Genomic DNA, 13,580 nt, shown 5'->3' with positions numbered 1-13,580 from the left:
GTCATTTGTGTGGTTCACCTGAAAAGTTGTCTATTAATGCAGTACTTATGTGAGGAGGGTTGCTCCTAATCACCATATATTGTCTTTCCACAGCATGAAAAAAATCTAGACTGCCAACTACCGAAAAAACCACAGGGACTTGCATCTGGCAGCCTCCAAGTCTCTGGTACAGGGAAGATGTCATGGAATTTCCTGTTTTAATTGCAAAGACCGATTGAATTCCTAGGGTGTTTTTGACCTCACCTTGGTTGATGAGTCTCCTGACTCATCCACTTTATTAAAAAAAAAAAAAAAAAAACTTATTTTCTTTTTTAGGAGAAAAGGAAAGTCAGTTATTTTAAGTTTTGAAATATATCATATCTGTGTATGAGTTAGTTGCTCAGTCATGTCAACCATTTGCAGCCCCATGGACTGTAGCTTACCAGGCTCCTCTGTCCATGGAATTCTCCAGGGAAGAATACTGGAGGGGATAGCCATTTCTTCCTCCAGGGGATCTTCTCAACACAGGGATCAAACCTGGGTCTCCTGCATGATAGGCAGATTCTTTACTGCCTGATCCACCAAGCATATAAAACACGCATAATGACTAATAATAATAAAAATGAACACCCATATGCTCTATTCATCTGAGGAAACAGATTACCCATGCTTAAGACAAGGCAAGTAGACAGAAAGCAGTATTGCTTTCAAAATAACCACATTCCTGATTTTTGTGTTCATTATTCCTTAGCTCTTTTCTTTCATTTTTTTAAAAACAGTTTTACTTTTAGCTCCGTATCCCCCAGATAATACTTTGCTTACTTTTGCCCTTCTTGGAGAACTTTATAGAAATGGAATTATGGTGACTATTTTGGGACACTTTTTTCTTTCTCTCAGCATTTGTTTTTGAGATTCATTCAGATTGATGTGTAGTGACTGTAGTTCATGTTTTTGCCCTGCTGCAAAGGATCACGTTGTGTGGATCACCACTGTGTATTTTTCCATTCTCCAGGTTTCTTTCTTTACTGGGGTTTGGAAAACAATGTGCTGTGCTGTGCTAAGTCATTTCAGTTATGTTCAACTCTGTGCAACCCTATCGACTGTAGCTCACCAGGGTCCTCTGTCCATGGGGATTCTCCCAGCAAGAATACGGGAGTGGGTTGCCGTGCCCTCCTCCAGGGGATCTTCCCCACCCAGGGATCGAACCTGCATCTCTATAGTCTCCTGCGTTGACAGGCAGGCTCTTTTCCACTGGTATCACTGGGGAAGTCCCCTGGAAAGCAGAATGGACCCCAAATTCAGCAAGTCAGCTAGCCATAGAAAGCTTCAAAGATTGACCCCTTTCTAGCCAAATTCCCAAGTGGTTTGCTTTCATTTGTGGGAATGGTAAAGGCCTCATTTTTGGAGACTTTCCAGAGAATGGACTTGCTTTGCCTTCTCCAGGGGCTGTTAGCTCTTGACCTGATTCTACTCGGTCTGGAATCACAGCCCTGTTTCTGCAGGATCTTCCCCAGGCTTTCTTCCCTGTGTCTGAGTCCTTCCCCGTGTTCACCACACTCCTTTTAAGGGCTGATCTGTTTTGGGGGTGGGGAACAGCTAGGAAACCAGATGCTCCAGCTAGAAGGAGGCTAGTCTTCAGGGCACAGGAAGGTACTGAGGCTTTCTTCTTCCTGCACTTGGCTTCCTGAGGGCCTTCTCCTTCCTTCCGCTCCATGCCCACCTTGTTTCTCATCAGAAATTGGCAAATGTTCTGATGCACCCCTGTCTTAGTGTATCTCGCAGTAGTAACCCTCCCCTGAATACTGTTTGGGAAAGGCATCGTTAATATATTTTCCATTTATTTACACTGGCTCCTTTTACCTAGATCTCAGGATTGCAGTGGAATCTTCTAGTACCTTAAGATAAGTCCATTTATTTTGAGGGAGAATGTGAACCGTTAAGGGCAAACTAATTTTCAGCTTACATTTGATTTAGAATGTATAGGCCAAATGATTTTGTGTGTGTGTGTGTGTGGGTGTGTGAATGACAGTAGGGCAAAGAAGGAATTTGTAAGTTGACAAGAAGAATACAATCTTAGGTTTTAAGGGATATTCATTGCCCTTGGAATTATATTCTATGAAAGTAGGAGAGGAACAGAAAGGGCCCAAACCAAAATTATCTTTTTGTAAATGTCTCTAGGCAGAGAAAGATTTTGTACGTAAAAGCACTATGAAATGATTGATCTTCCTAATGATGGTAAATCAAAAATTCTACCCTCTTTCCACTCTTCCTTCCCACCATGCCTCCCTCTCTCCCTTCCTTTTTGGTAAGGGGGCAGAAGTGAAGGTGAAGAAGTCGAGGACTCTGATTTATCCTTTGTTAAAAGACTTTGCTTTATGACAGGTACACACTCTGCTGATCGGGGTATATTAGACAGATCTTGTTTGGGCCTTTGTCTAGAGTATGTTTTCTTCTGTTGGTTACTTTTATAAATCTCCTTGACTTTGAATGTATTAAAGAGATGGAGACTGAAATGAAAACTGCATCTAATTACACCTTTTCCACCAAAATTTTAAACCTCAAAGCAGAGAAGCTCAATTCTGAATAACTGAAAATTGGGTCTAATCCTTATTTAAAATATTTCTTATCCTGATTTAAAAAAAATTTTTTTTTCAGTTCTTCCTGCTGCTCAGATTGTCTTACCCATAAGTATTTTAATGTGAGTAAAATTTCCAGCCAACTGGCTCCTCTTCCTTCAAACACCAGACCTGAACCGTTTTGCTCTGTTTTCCACTCTGTCCTAAGCAGAGGCCAGAGGTGACTGGACGTGATCACGAGCAGCTGTTATTGTCCATGCGGTGAAGCGAGCGTGGCTTGCTCTCAACTTCCCATCTCTTTTCACAGTGATGGGCTGTCAGGAGACCCAACCTGCTGTCGCCTCCCTTTCGCCCTGTGTAGTGGCTGTCGTGTCTCCTGCATGCAGGAAAGCGAGATAACAGATGGAAGTGAATATTGCAGCCTCAGAATGGATGAGATAGGAGTGGAGGCATGGCTGACCTCTTGGGACTACCAAACATCTATTTCTGGGGCTCTTACGCTTCCCTCTGGACACAGGAGGACTGGGGTCCCTGGAAAGGGAGTACCTGCTGTTCTCAGTTCCCTGTAAAACCTTTGGAAATTTGTAATCTACTTGTTTGTTTCTCCAGTCTGTGTGTGAATCCTCCTTGACTGAGACATTAACAGAACTTTAAAAATTCTCTAATAGCCTTATCTCTGGAGCATCAGCTATTCTTTATATACACAAGACTGGCTGTGTATGCATACTTCTTAAGGATGGGCTTGTTATGCTCTGTTGTTCTATGGTGGATGTGGTGTGATGATCCATGATGCTATATTACACTTATTCCCTTTCCATTTGTGTGTGTTTGAAATTTCCCCCAGTAAAGCTTTTGTGAAAATGCAGCACTGCATATGTATTTGATTGGTCTTAGACAAACCCGGAAGAATGGAGTTGCTCAGGGAAACATTGCCATTGTCTCAAATGGTACTATTAATATTAATAGTGACCTGGTGGTGTGTCTTCATATATTCGTTCATTCACTTATATTTATAGGCACTGGGGACAAGCTAGAGGGAAGGCCCTATTTCTGTGAATCTTATAACCATTAAGTCCAGGGGAGAAGGTCTATAGATAAGTAAGTAGGTAAATAAACAAGGTGGTTTAAGGTGGTGCAAGGTGCTGAGGAAAACAGAACCGAGTACTGTGAGACAGTGGAGGTGATTTGGGGCAGACAGCTAACATGAAAGTTAAAGAAGGCTTCCCCAAGAAGGGGAGCAGGGTCATGGGGAGGAAGGGGTCCCCAGGCAGGGGGAGCTTCTGAGCAGGCATCCTGGATGCCAATTCTCTGGGGGAGGTGCCTCTCATTTTTAGGAAGGCGGCCGCAGAGAACGTGCAGTCCAGCCAGTTCATCCAACATATGACATATGTACCTCCCGACACCCAGAGTCTGAAATTAGCCTCCTGCCCAGTACCTGCTGCTTTAAGAGCTACCGAGTGAGGCAGTAAATAAGCCAGTAAACATACCCATATTAAAAGGGCTTTCAAATTAGTGGTTAACCAAAACAGTCACTTTTCTACAGTAGTAAAATAAACATACCCAGTTATTTGCATAAAAATGGGCTTCCTTTCAAGTATGACCATCATAAATGGCCTTGTGGGTCACCAGCCTACTTTCTGAATGCAGTTCTGAGGTTATTTTTTAATGCCTGTGTGTATGTCTTTGGTAAACACATGTTCCGTCCTGTGCAGCAGGCGCTGTAGAGACTGGAAGGACAGAGCCAGGACAGTCGTGACCCAGCCTCTGCCTGGGAGGCACCCAGAGTGGGAAGAGACAGGGGTCTGTGACCAGCCCAGATACTTACCATGTGCCAGGCGCAGGGTCAGTGGTCACGAGCAGAGCAGATCTGGGCACAGCCCTAGTGCAGCTCAGCTTCAAGTGGATGAGACAGACAATAAATCACGACACTAACAAAGTACAATGGATGCCACGAAGAAAATTGATGGAGAATTCCAGATGGGATGGTCAGGGAAGGGCTCTCTGGGGAGGTGACAGTCACACCTAGTATGAAAAAAGAATCAAGGGAAAGGACGTTGCTGGCAGAGAGAGGGGCATGGGTGATGGCTCTGAGTCAGAGAAGAGTTTTATGAATTCACGGTGGGTAGAAAGGAGAAGGTGAAAGGTGGAAAGGTGAACAGAGGCCAGATCCTATCGATGACATTAAAGAACTCATTGACATTATTCCAAGTGCAATTGGAAGTTATTGCAGGTGTTAAACAAGGAGAATGGTAGGAAATTTGTTTTCAACATATCATTTTAGTCACAAGGTTAGATGTAGGGTTAAAGGGATTCACCAAAAGATCCTAATCCTAGTTTTTGCCTGGTCTTTATCCTAGCCATGCCGCTTACTTAGCTGTGTAGGCTGTTTGCTCATCTGAGAAATGGGGGTAATACAGTCCAACTCCTATTGTGGTGAGGATTGAGTGAATAAGATAAAGTGTCAAGACCATGTGCAATGACCAGGATATGCTCAATAACATCACTGCCCTCCTTGTTCTCCCTCCTTCCCATGGAGTAAAATCCAGGAGCAAAGTATTCTGGGGTCAGTCTCTGCTGGCCTTGGGGCCAGCATCACTGAACCCAGTGGTAGCTCCATAAGGTGCTGGCCACCATCCCGCTGTGGGGCTGAGCACTGAAGAATGGATGCTTCTGAACTGTGGTGCTGGAGAAGACTCTTGAGAGTCCCTTGGACTGCAAGGAGATCCAACCAGTCCATTCTAAAAGAGATCAGTCCTGAATATTCATTGGAAGGACTGATACTGAAGCTGAAGTGCCAGTACTTTGGCCACCTGATGAGAACAGCTGACTCATTTGAAAAGACCCTGATGCTGGGAAAAATTGAAGGCAGGAGGAGAAGGGGGTGACAGAGGATGAGATGGTTGGATAGCGTCAGTGACTCAATGGACATGAGTTTGGGCAAACTTTGGGAGACAGTGAAGAACGGGGAAGCTGGCATGCTGCAGTCCATGGGGTCACAAAGAGTCAGACACGACTTAGTCATTGAACAACAAGTTCAGGGTTGATCTGGCCATTCAAGAACTGGATTAATAATGGAGGCTTTATCAGTAGCTTGTTCCAATTGAGATGATTAGTTTAGTCTCACAGAGTTTCTGCTTTTTTCTTGATGCCCTTTGAAGGAAAGAACCAAGTTGCAAATGGGGTACCACCGTTGCCCTTTCACTGATAATTCTGAGTTCTCTTAGGAGGATCTACAAACCTTCATGCTTCTTGTTCATGTCTGAGACTCTGATTTAGACAAAAGACATGTTCTTCACTTGATTTTCTTGGACATTCTTGTTGTTTTGAATCTCTAAATATCTTCTGTAAATAATCAGTTTCTTATACACTCTTGAGGGAGCATTTAATTCTCACAGATTCCATAATACTGTTCATTGGGTTCCTGTTACAAGTTTGCCTCGTGGGTGCAAGGTTTATTTGTTTTTAATGATGTAAATAAAACATGTGAAGAAAATGCTGTTCAGTGGTGTGGGGGAAGTAAATTATGACCCAGGAGAGTAGCAGCTGCCCTCGAGGTGCCTATAGTATTAGGAATCCTGAACCTTCATGAATCAGCATCAGACTTAACGCGTAGTCAGTTATGTCCTGGGATGGAGAGGCATTGTAAGGAGGTTTACACACGCAATGCTGGTTAGATGGTGTTATTTTTGTTGTTATTTTGGTTTTGCTTTGTTTTCGAGGGGGTTTATTTATTTTCGGCTTAGCTTTAAAAAATCTTTTTGAGTAGAAACTTTTATTAGAGCCATTTGAGGTTCACAGCAAAATTCAGAGGAAGGTAGAGATTTCCTGTGTGCCCCCTGCCTCCACTCATACATAGCCTTTTCCATCATCAACGTTGTGCGCTACAGCGGTACGTTTGTTACAGCCGATGAACCTACACTGACACGTCATAGTTGCCCAGAGTCTGTGGTTTCCACCAGGAAGGGTCCACTGTTGTACATTCTATGGGCAAATGTATAATGAGATACATCCATCATTACATCACACAGAATATTTTCATTGCCCTAAAACTCCTGTACTCTGCCTGTTCATCTCTTCCTACCCTCCCAAACCCAGGCAACCACCCATCTTTTTACCGTGTCCGTAGTTTTGCCTTTTCCAGAATGTCATGCAGTTGAAGTTACACAGTATGTAGCCTTTTCAGACTGGCTTCTTTCACTTAGTAATATGCATTTAAGTTTCCTCCGTGTCTCTTCCTGGCTTGATAGCTCATTTCTTTTTAGTGCTGAGGTTAGATGTAATTTAATATCGACCCATGCATCCTGCCTTGAATGTTTTTAGATATACCTGGGCTCCGGAATCAAACTGTTCCTAGTGGGCTGTCCACAGTGGAGGTTGAATTGTCATTTTCCTGCCGTCATGATTCAGCTCAGTGTGACCTTGAAACTTAATGGTTCTGCCTAGACATCTTTCAGCACATGTGGGCTGCTGAGTCAGGGATGTCTTGGTCCCACAGCCCTCAAGGAGGTGGGTCCTGCAGGCTCACAAAGTCCACAAGCATCTGGTGTCAGCAGTGCAGCTGTTGCTATGGCAGATGGAAGGAAGGAGATTATGTAAAATAAATGGCTAAATAGGTAAAATAAATGGCTGGAGGTGGGAGAATTCCATCACTGGAAAGTGGTAGTGGCAAGAATAGAACCGCGGCCTCTGGTTTCTGCCTCCCTGCTCTTAGCTACCATGCTCGACTGGCTCTCAGAAAAGGCTGTTACCTGTCTCTACTACTCAGCTAACAGCTCCGCTTTCATGAGGCTGTTGCATGGAGCGTGATGTTTGGTTCTGACTCCCTAATGTAGGAAATGTAAATATTGTTCATGCAGTTATAAGCTTGATATCATAAATATATGTTGTGCTATGCTTAGTCGCTCAGTCGTGTCCTACTCTTTGCGACCCCATGGCTGTAGCCTGCCAGGCTCTTCTGTCCATGGGGATTCTCCAGGCAAGAATCCCGGAGTGGGTTGTCATGCCCTCCTCCAGGAAGTATATGCTATCTAGGTACAAATTCTCACATAAGTGGAAAATTAATCCTGGAAGGACAATTAAAACTGATAAGAAGTATGCTTCTTCCAGGCAGCATGTTAATTGAGGTCCTGTCTAGTAGTAGCAGCTGAGAACTAGCCCGAGAATGACCTCCAGAAGGGCCTGATTCTTGATTTAAAATCAAGAATTGGTGCTTACTGCTGCCTTTTTTTTTAAAAGCTTCTCTGCAAGGTCCTTTTGAAGACACAGCAAGAAAGTTGCACAAGAGCCATGTTTTCTCTGCTCAGCTTTGTTTTGGTTAATCTAGTGTGAGTTCTTGCCAGGCTCCCCGCACTGGGAGTTGCATCCATGGTGATGAGAAGCTGGAGCTCTGTGCAGTGGCTCAGAGAACTCTCCACAGAGACGGCCAGGAGCTTCTCAGAGGCCTGTCACCCACAGCAGTAGCTGGCTGTGTCTCGTTAGTCAGGGGGAATAATTCAGGCATTTTCCTTGACAAATATCAGAAGAAAAAAGGCAGGAAGGCTATTGTCAGTGGATAGTAATTCCATCAAATAATGCCCTGTAACTTGCTAAACTTTCCATTTGCTTTGTGTATCCCTTTTAATCCTGGAAACACACACACACACATATTGAATGACCATCATTAGGTTGAGTTAATAGTTCCTGTGGATATGCTCGTGTAGTCCCCTCAAGTTTTGCATTTTACTGTAGCAATCTGTTTGAATTAACCAGTTCATTAATGTTTTTGCCATATGCATTCTTCTTGTGGGTGTCAAGGGCTCTTCAAAATGTATATGTAACCCCATCTGCTTTTTGGGCTTCCCTAGTAGCTCAGACGGTAAAGCTTCTGCCTGCAATGCAGGAGACCTGGGTTCGATCCTTGGGTCAGGAAGATCCCCTGGAGAAGGAAATGGCAACCCACTCCAGAACTCTTGCCTGGAAAATTCCATGGATGGAGGAGCCTGGTAGGCTACAGTCCATGGGGTCGCAAAGAGTCAGACATGGCTGAGCAGCTTCACTGGATCTGCTTTTTATAACTCATAGAGGTACTTGTTATATAGTTTTGTATATATGAATGTGTTCATTTGTTGGTATACATGTATATGAACTTATCTTCAAACTATACTTAATAAATCATGGTGGAAGATGAACCTTTATAGCCACTTATCAAACACAGTCCAACCCTGTGGCCAGTCTCTTTCTGTGGACAAACTACTGAGCTCGCACGATGCTGTGGTCCTCGAGCAGGCTGTGTGCTCCAGGACTTTTTTGCACTCAGGGTTCTCCCTATTGAAGGGCCATTTCTTTACACTGTCGGCTGGGTGACTCTCTTCGCCTCCTAGACATGGCGCAGGGGTTTCCTTCTCTGAGAAACTTCCCTTCTTCCCCAGGTGATCTTTCCCTCTGGGGCTGCTGTGCACGTCACATTGTATCATGATTGTGTGTATAAGTTGCATTTATTGATGTCTGAAAGGCAGCATGTCTAATTTGTTTCTCAGCAAAGCACACAGTATGTGTTAAATATTTGTGGACTTGAATATAGCTCTTTGTTTCTGTCTTTGCTCCAGCCCAGGCATCCCAGTCTACTGGTTATTAGTTCTTCATGAAGGTATCTGTCTCTCTCACAAGGTATTGAGGTCAGAGACTATGCCTCATTCCTCTCTTATCCCTCAAAGCACCTATGATGTTCAGTTTAGTGATCGGTACTCAGTAAATGCTTACTGGTTTAACAGGGTTACTTGGACTCTGATGTTTAGTTCTCCAAGTGGAAGGTGAAAATCAAGGGCTTTATAAAGTATACATCGTTAGAGTAGTCTCTAAGAGTAAAATATCATTTAATTCCATATCTTTCCGATGTAGGTTGGCAATTTCCAACAATTAATCAAAACATTTTTTAGCACATGGAAGAGAATTTTCTGTTTCTGAAGAAAGCACTCATCATTCACATCTCTTGCAGTGCTGACTGGGGTTAGGGCTTGTAGATATTGGAGTTTGGGGGCATCTGACTTGTAAGTAGCTCACTCTGTAGTTGATGGGCTGTAAATACTGGACAAAAGACTCCTTGCCCCGAGCATCATCTTTTGGTGTAAGGTGTGAAGAGAGAATGACAGCTACATAGGATTGTTGTCATTGTGATATGCTATTTATACTGCCTTATTTATTTCACTCTCGTTAAACTCTTATATAGCCTACCAAATTCAGTACCGACTCCTCATTTCAAGACCTGGCCAGATACAGGCCCAGCTTATCTTTACAGTCCCATATCCATGTATGTGTGTGTGTGTGTGTCTCGTGTCATCAAACTGAACCTGCATTTCTGAGTCTAGCTGACTTCTGAAGCTCTTGAGGACTTGATCCTAGCTAACATCCCATTGAACTTCTCTGTGTGAAATGCTCATCTAGAGAAATAATTCTATTTAAATAAGACATAGGAAATGGTCTCCATTTTCTGACAGTCCTTGATACCTTCCCCAAACTTTAGAATTGTGAGATTGTGGTGATGATGAAAGAAAGGCTTCACATCTAGATTATGTTTAAGCCACAAGTGTACAAACTTACTTCTGAGTTCTTCCTGTGAGTTCAGTACTACATAACTGGGTGGGCTTGGGGTCTGAGATATCATGCAAGTAGTATGTGGCATGGCCTCTGCTTTCAAGAGTTTAAGTCTTAAGGATGCACAAGACTCGAATTCAGACAGAATCACTGAAGATGATAGGACTTTATGTGTGGCCGTGATGTTAGGCTCTTTTGTTGACCATAGGAATCCTCAGCTATCAGAGCTGGTGAAGGCCATGGTCTCAAACAGTTGGTGAGGAATTGAGAGTGGAGCCTGGAGCTGGGTTTTGGAGAGGGGCGATTTGCTCAGGCAGAAGGGAGAGACCAAGTGAGTGAAAGGCATGGAAGTTATAAGAGTTGTGTGGGGAGTGCATGAAGTGTGGGTGATCTTGAAGAGACCCATCAGCTTTTTTGTCCTGAGAGAGGAAAGAACCTTCGGTGTTTACAAAGTAGAGTTAGCATCAATCAGTGTAGAACCACGCGTTCTTATTTTCTCTCTAAGCCTGTGTCTGCAGGTCAGTGAGTTCTCTTTGACGGGGTGTTCTTTGTAGTTCATTGGATGTTTGCTTAGCCAGGAATATTGCGTCTTTCTCTAAAGGAACCACGAAGGTACCAGCAATCGCCTGGACCTAATTGAGAATTAGATGGAACTCTTTGTTAAGACTTTATTGATATAACCAACAAAGGCTGTAACTTAAAAATATATACTTTTAATATTGATTATGTTCATGATAGATGTTTATATTCATCTTTTTTCATAGATACATGAGAGAAAACTTTTATCTTTACATTGCAGTATCACATTAGTTTTTCCTTTTTTCCCCTCAAAGGATAACCTGTTGCATTTGGTTATAGTATCAGTATTACTCATGTTGGAAAACTTTTTCTTCACAATTACCAGAAAATGATGCAGAGCCTCTGGAAATGGGGCAGTAAACTATGGTTCTGGATTAGGATGCTTAGTTTCTTATCAGCTAATTCAAACCTCAAGAAATGTTTATCAGTGAATGAAGTACAGTTGTGATAAACCAAATTGACTTACTTTTCCTTCTGCAGCCAGGATCCTTGATCTAAACTAAATGATGAGTAATTTGGGTGGTGGCAGTTTCACTTAGTGACCTGCCTTTTCCCCTTGCATCCTGGTCTCCATTTTTTATTATTAATATTTGATATTTATTTATTTGTTTTGGCTACGCCAGGTCTTGGCTGTGGCATGTGGGGTCTAGTTCCCTGACCTGAGATCAAACCCAGGCCATCTGCATTGAGAGTGCAAAGTGTTAGCCACTGGGCCGCCCAGGAAGTCCCTCCAATTATTCTTAACAAACCATCCTTAGAAACATAAAGGAAGGTAGCTGAATTATACTGGCATTCCCATATTATATGCTTTCTTTCTAAGACAAAGAGATACACTTACAAAGTACTTAAAATGCTGAAATAGGATTGGTTTCCTAATAGGAATAAAGAAAACTGTGTTGAAATGTCAATAAGGAAAGGATCGCTCTATTATTGGATGCCAAAGGAGGTCAGTGTACTACTGGCTAAAAACCAGCACTTATTCTTTGCTGCTGGTGATGATTAGTATACAGTCGTGAAGCACAGGAGAACCCTGGGGGAAATCCCTGGGATTTCTATGAGCATGTTCCACTCCCATTAGATTTCTTGGTTCATTGTAGCCGTAACGTGAAACATATATTTTACTAATTTGTCCCATGCTGTTTCATATGGTTGCTTTATTGTAGGCCAAGTCAAGTGGCTTTTCTTTACCCTGTTAAATAAAGCCGTGATTTAAATGGCTTTTAAAAAATAAAGCAGGGAATATAAGAGAGGGCTTTATCAAAAGTACTGTGAGTGAGGTTTTTATTATTATTATTATTATTGTTCTACCTGTTCAGAACAGATGCCTTTTAGAGCAATTGTTCCACTTAAAGAAATTTTCTTGGAAGAAACCTCAAGTTTTACGTACAGAGCAGAGACCCATGGCTCTCTTATATTTAAAAACATGCATGCATTGTTATAACAACATCCATGAATGTTTGTCTTGTTTAAAAGGATAGATGCACAGAATGTTGAAACTTCTTAATAGCAGCTTGAGATACCAGTTTTTCTAGGTAGTTTCCCTCTGAAACCTGAAGACAAAAATCACATTCCTCTTGTCGCTGCCTGCGGTCATGACATAAGGATTCATTTCTTTTTAGCTAATTCATGGAATTTCAAGAAGATAATTCTTTATCTTCATCATTATAAGAAAGGACATGATTTTCTTTCCGTAGATTTAAAGGTTAGGGTTATCTACCTAATTGTGGAATCCATGGAGTTTCTTTTCTTGATATTGAGCTCTGGGTTTTATTTGGGGGCCTCATAGTTCTGGGACAGATATTGAACACAGTTCAGTTCAGTTCAGTCGCTCACTTGTTTGACTGTTTGCAACCCCATGGATTGCAGCATGCCAGGCCTCCTTGTCCATTGCCAACTCCCAGAGTTTACTCAAACTCGTGTCCATTGAGTCGGGGATGCCATCCAACCATCTCATCCTCTGTCATCGCCTTCTCCTCCTGCCCTCAATCTTTCCCAGCATCAGGGTCTTTTCTAATGAGTCAGCTCTTCTCATCAGATGGCCAAAGTATTGGAGTTTCAGCTTCAGCATCAGTCCTTCCAGTGAACACCCAGGACTGATCTCCTTTAGGATGGACTGGTTGGATCTCCTTGCCGTCCAAGGGACTCTCAAGAGTCTTCTCCAACACCACAGTTCTAAAGCATCAATTCTTCGGCGCTCAGCTTTATCTATAGTCCAACTCTCACATCCATACACAACTACTGGAAAAACCATAGCTTTGACTAGACGGACCTTTGCTGGCGAAGTAATGTCTGTGCTTTTTAATATGCTGTCTAGGTTGGTCATAACTTTTCTTCCAATGGGGCAAGCATCTTTTAATTTCATGGTTGCAGTCACAATCTGGAGTGATTTTGGAGCCCCCCAAAATAACAGCTGTCACTGTTGCCACTGTTTCCCCATCTATTTGCCATGAAGTGATGGGACCAGATGCCATGATCTTAATTTTCTGAATGTTGAGTTTTAACCCAACTTTTTCACTCTTCCGTTTCACTTTCATCAAGAGGCTTTTTAGTTCTTCTTTGCTTTCTGCCTTAAGATTGATGTCATCTGCATTTCTGAGGTTATTTATGTTTCTGCCAGCAATCTTGGTTGCAATTGAACACAATGATGGAGAAAGGGCAACGTGCTGTTCATGCCTATACCTTTTAGTTCCCATGCCCGCTGCCCAGGAAAATCCTTTTTTTTTTTTTCCTTAAATTCTCATGGTTCTATTCCCTATGAAAAAAGATTAAAGCCACAGGAAAAACCCCCATTTCTTTTAAACAATCATTTTGGAGTTTCTGAATCGATGGTTTTGGAGATTGGTTAAGAATAACTACATCCAGAAGGCCAAGCCCCTG

At 42.6% G+C, this 13,580-nt stretch overlaps 1 protein-coding gene across 11 annotated transcripts in view; it reads left to right on the top strand.

Annotated features, from left to right (window-relative positions):
• Window positions 1–13,580, top strand: part of KIF13A (kinesin family member 13A) — a 197,354-nt gene that overhangs the window by 67,371 nt on the left and 116,403 nt on the right. The gene's annotated exons all lie outside the window — the stretch shown is intronic.

This window comes from Oryx dammah, unplaced genomic scaffold (assembly GCF_014754425.2).
Source record: "Oryx dammah isolate SB20612 unplaced genomic scaffold, SCBI_Odam_1.1 HiC_scaffold_11, whole genome shotgun sequence".
Classification (NCBI taxonomy): Eukaryota; Metazoa; Chordata; class Mammalia; order Artiodactyla; family Bovidae; genus Oryx; species Oryx dammah.
The sequence above is the reverse complement of the archived record's forward strand: the minus strand, read 5'-3'. Positions and strand labels throughout refer to the sequence as shown.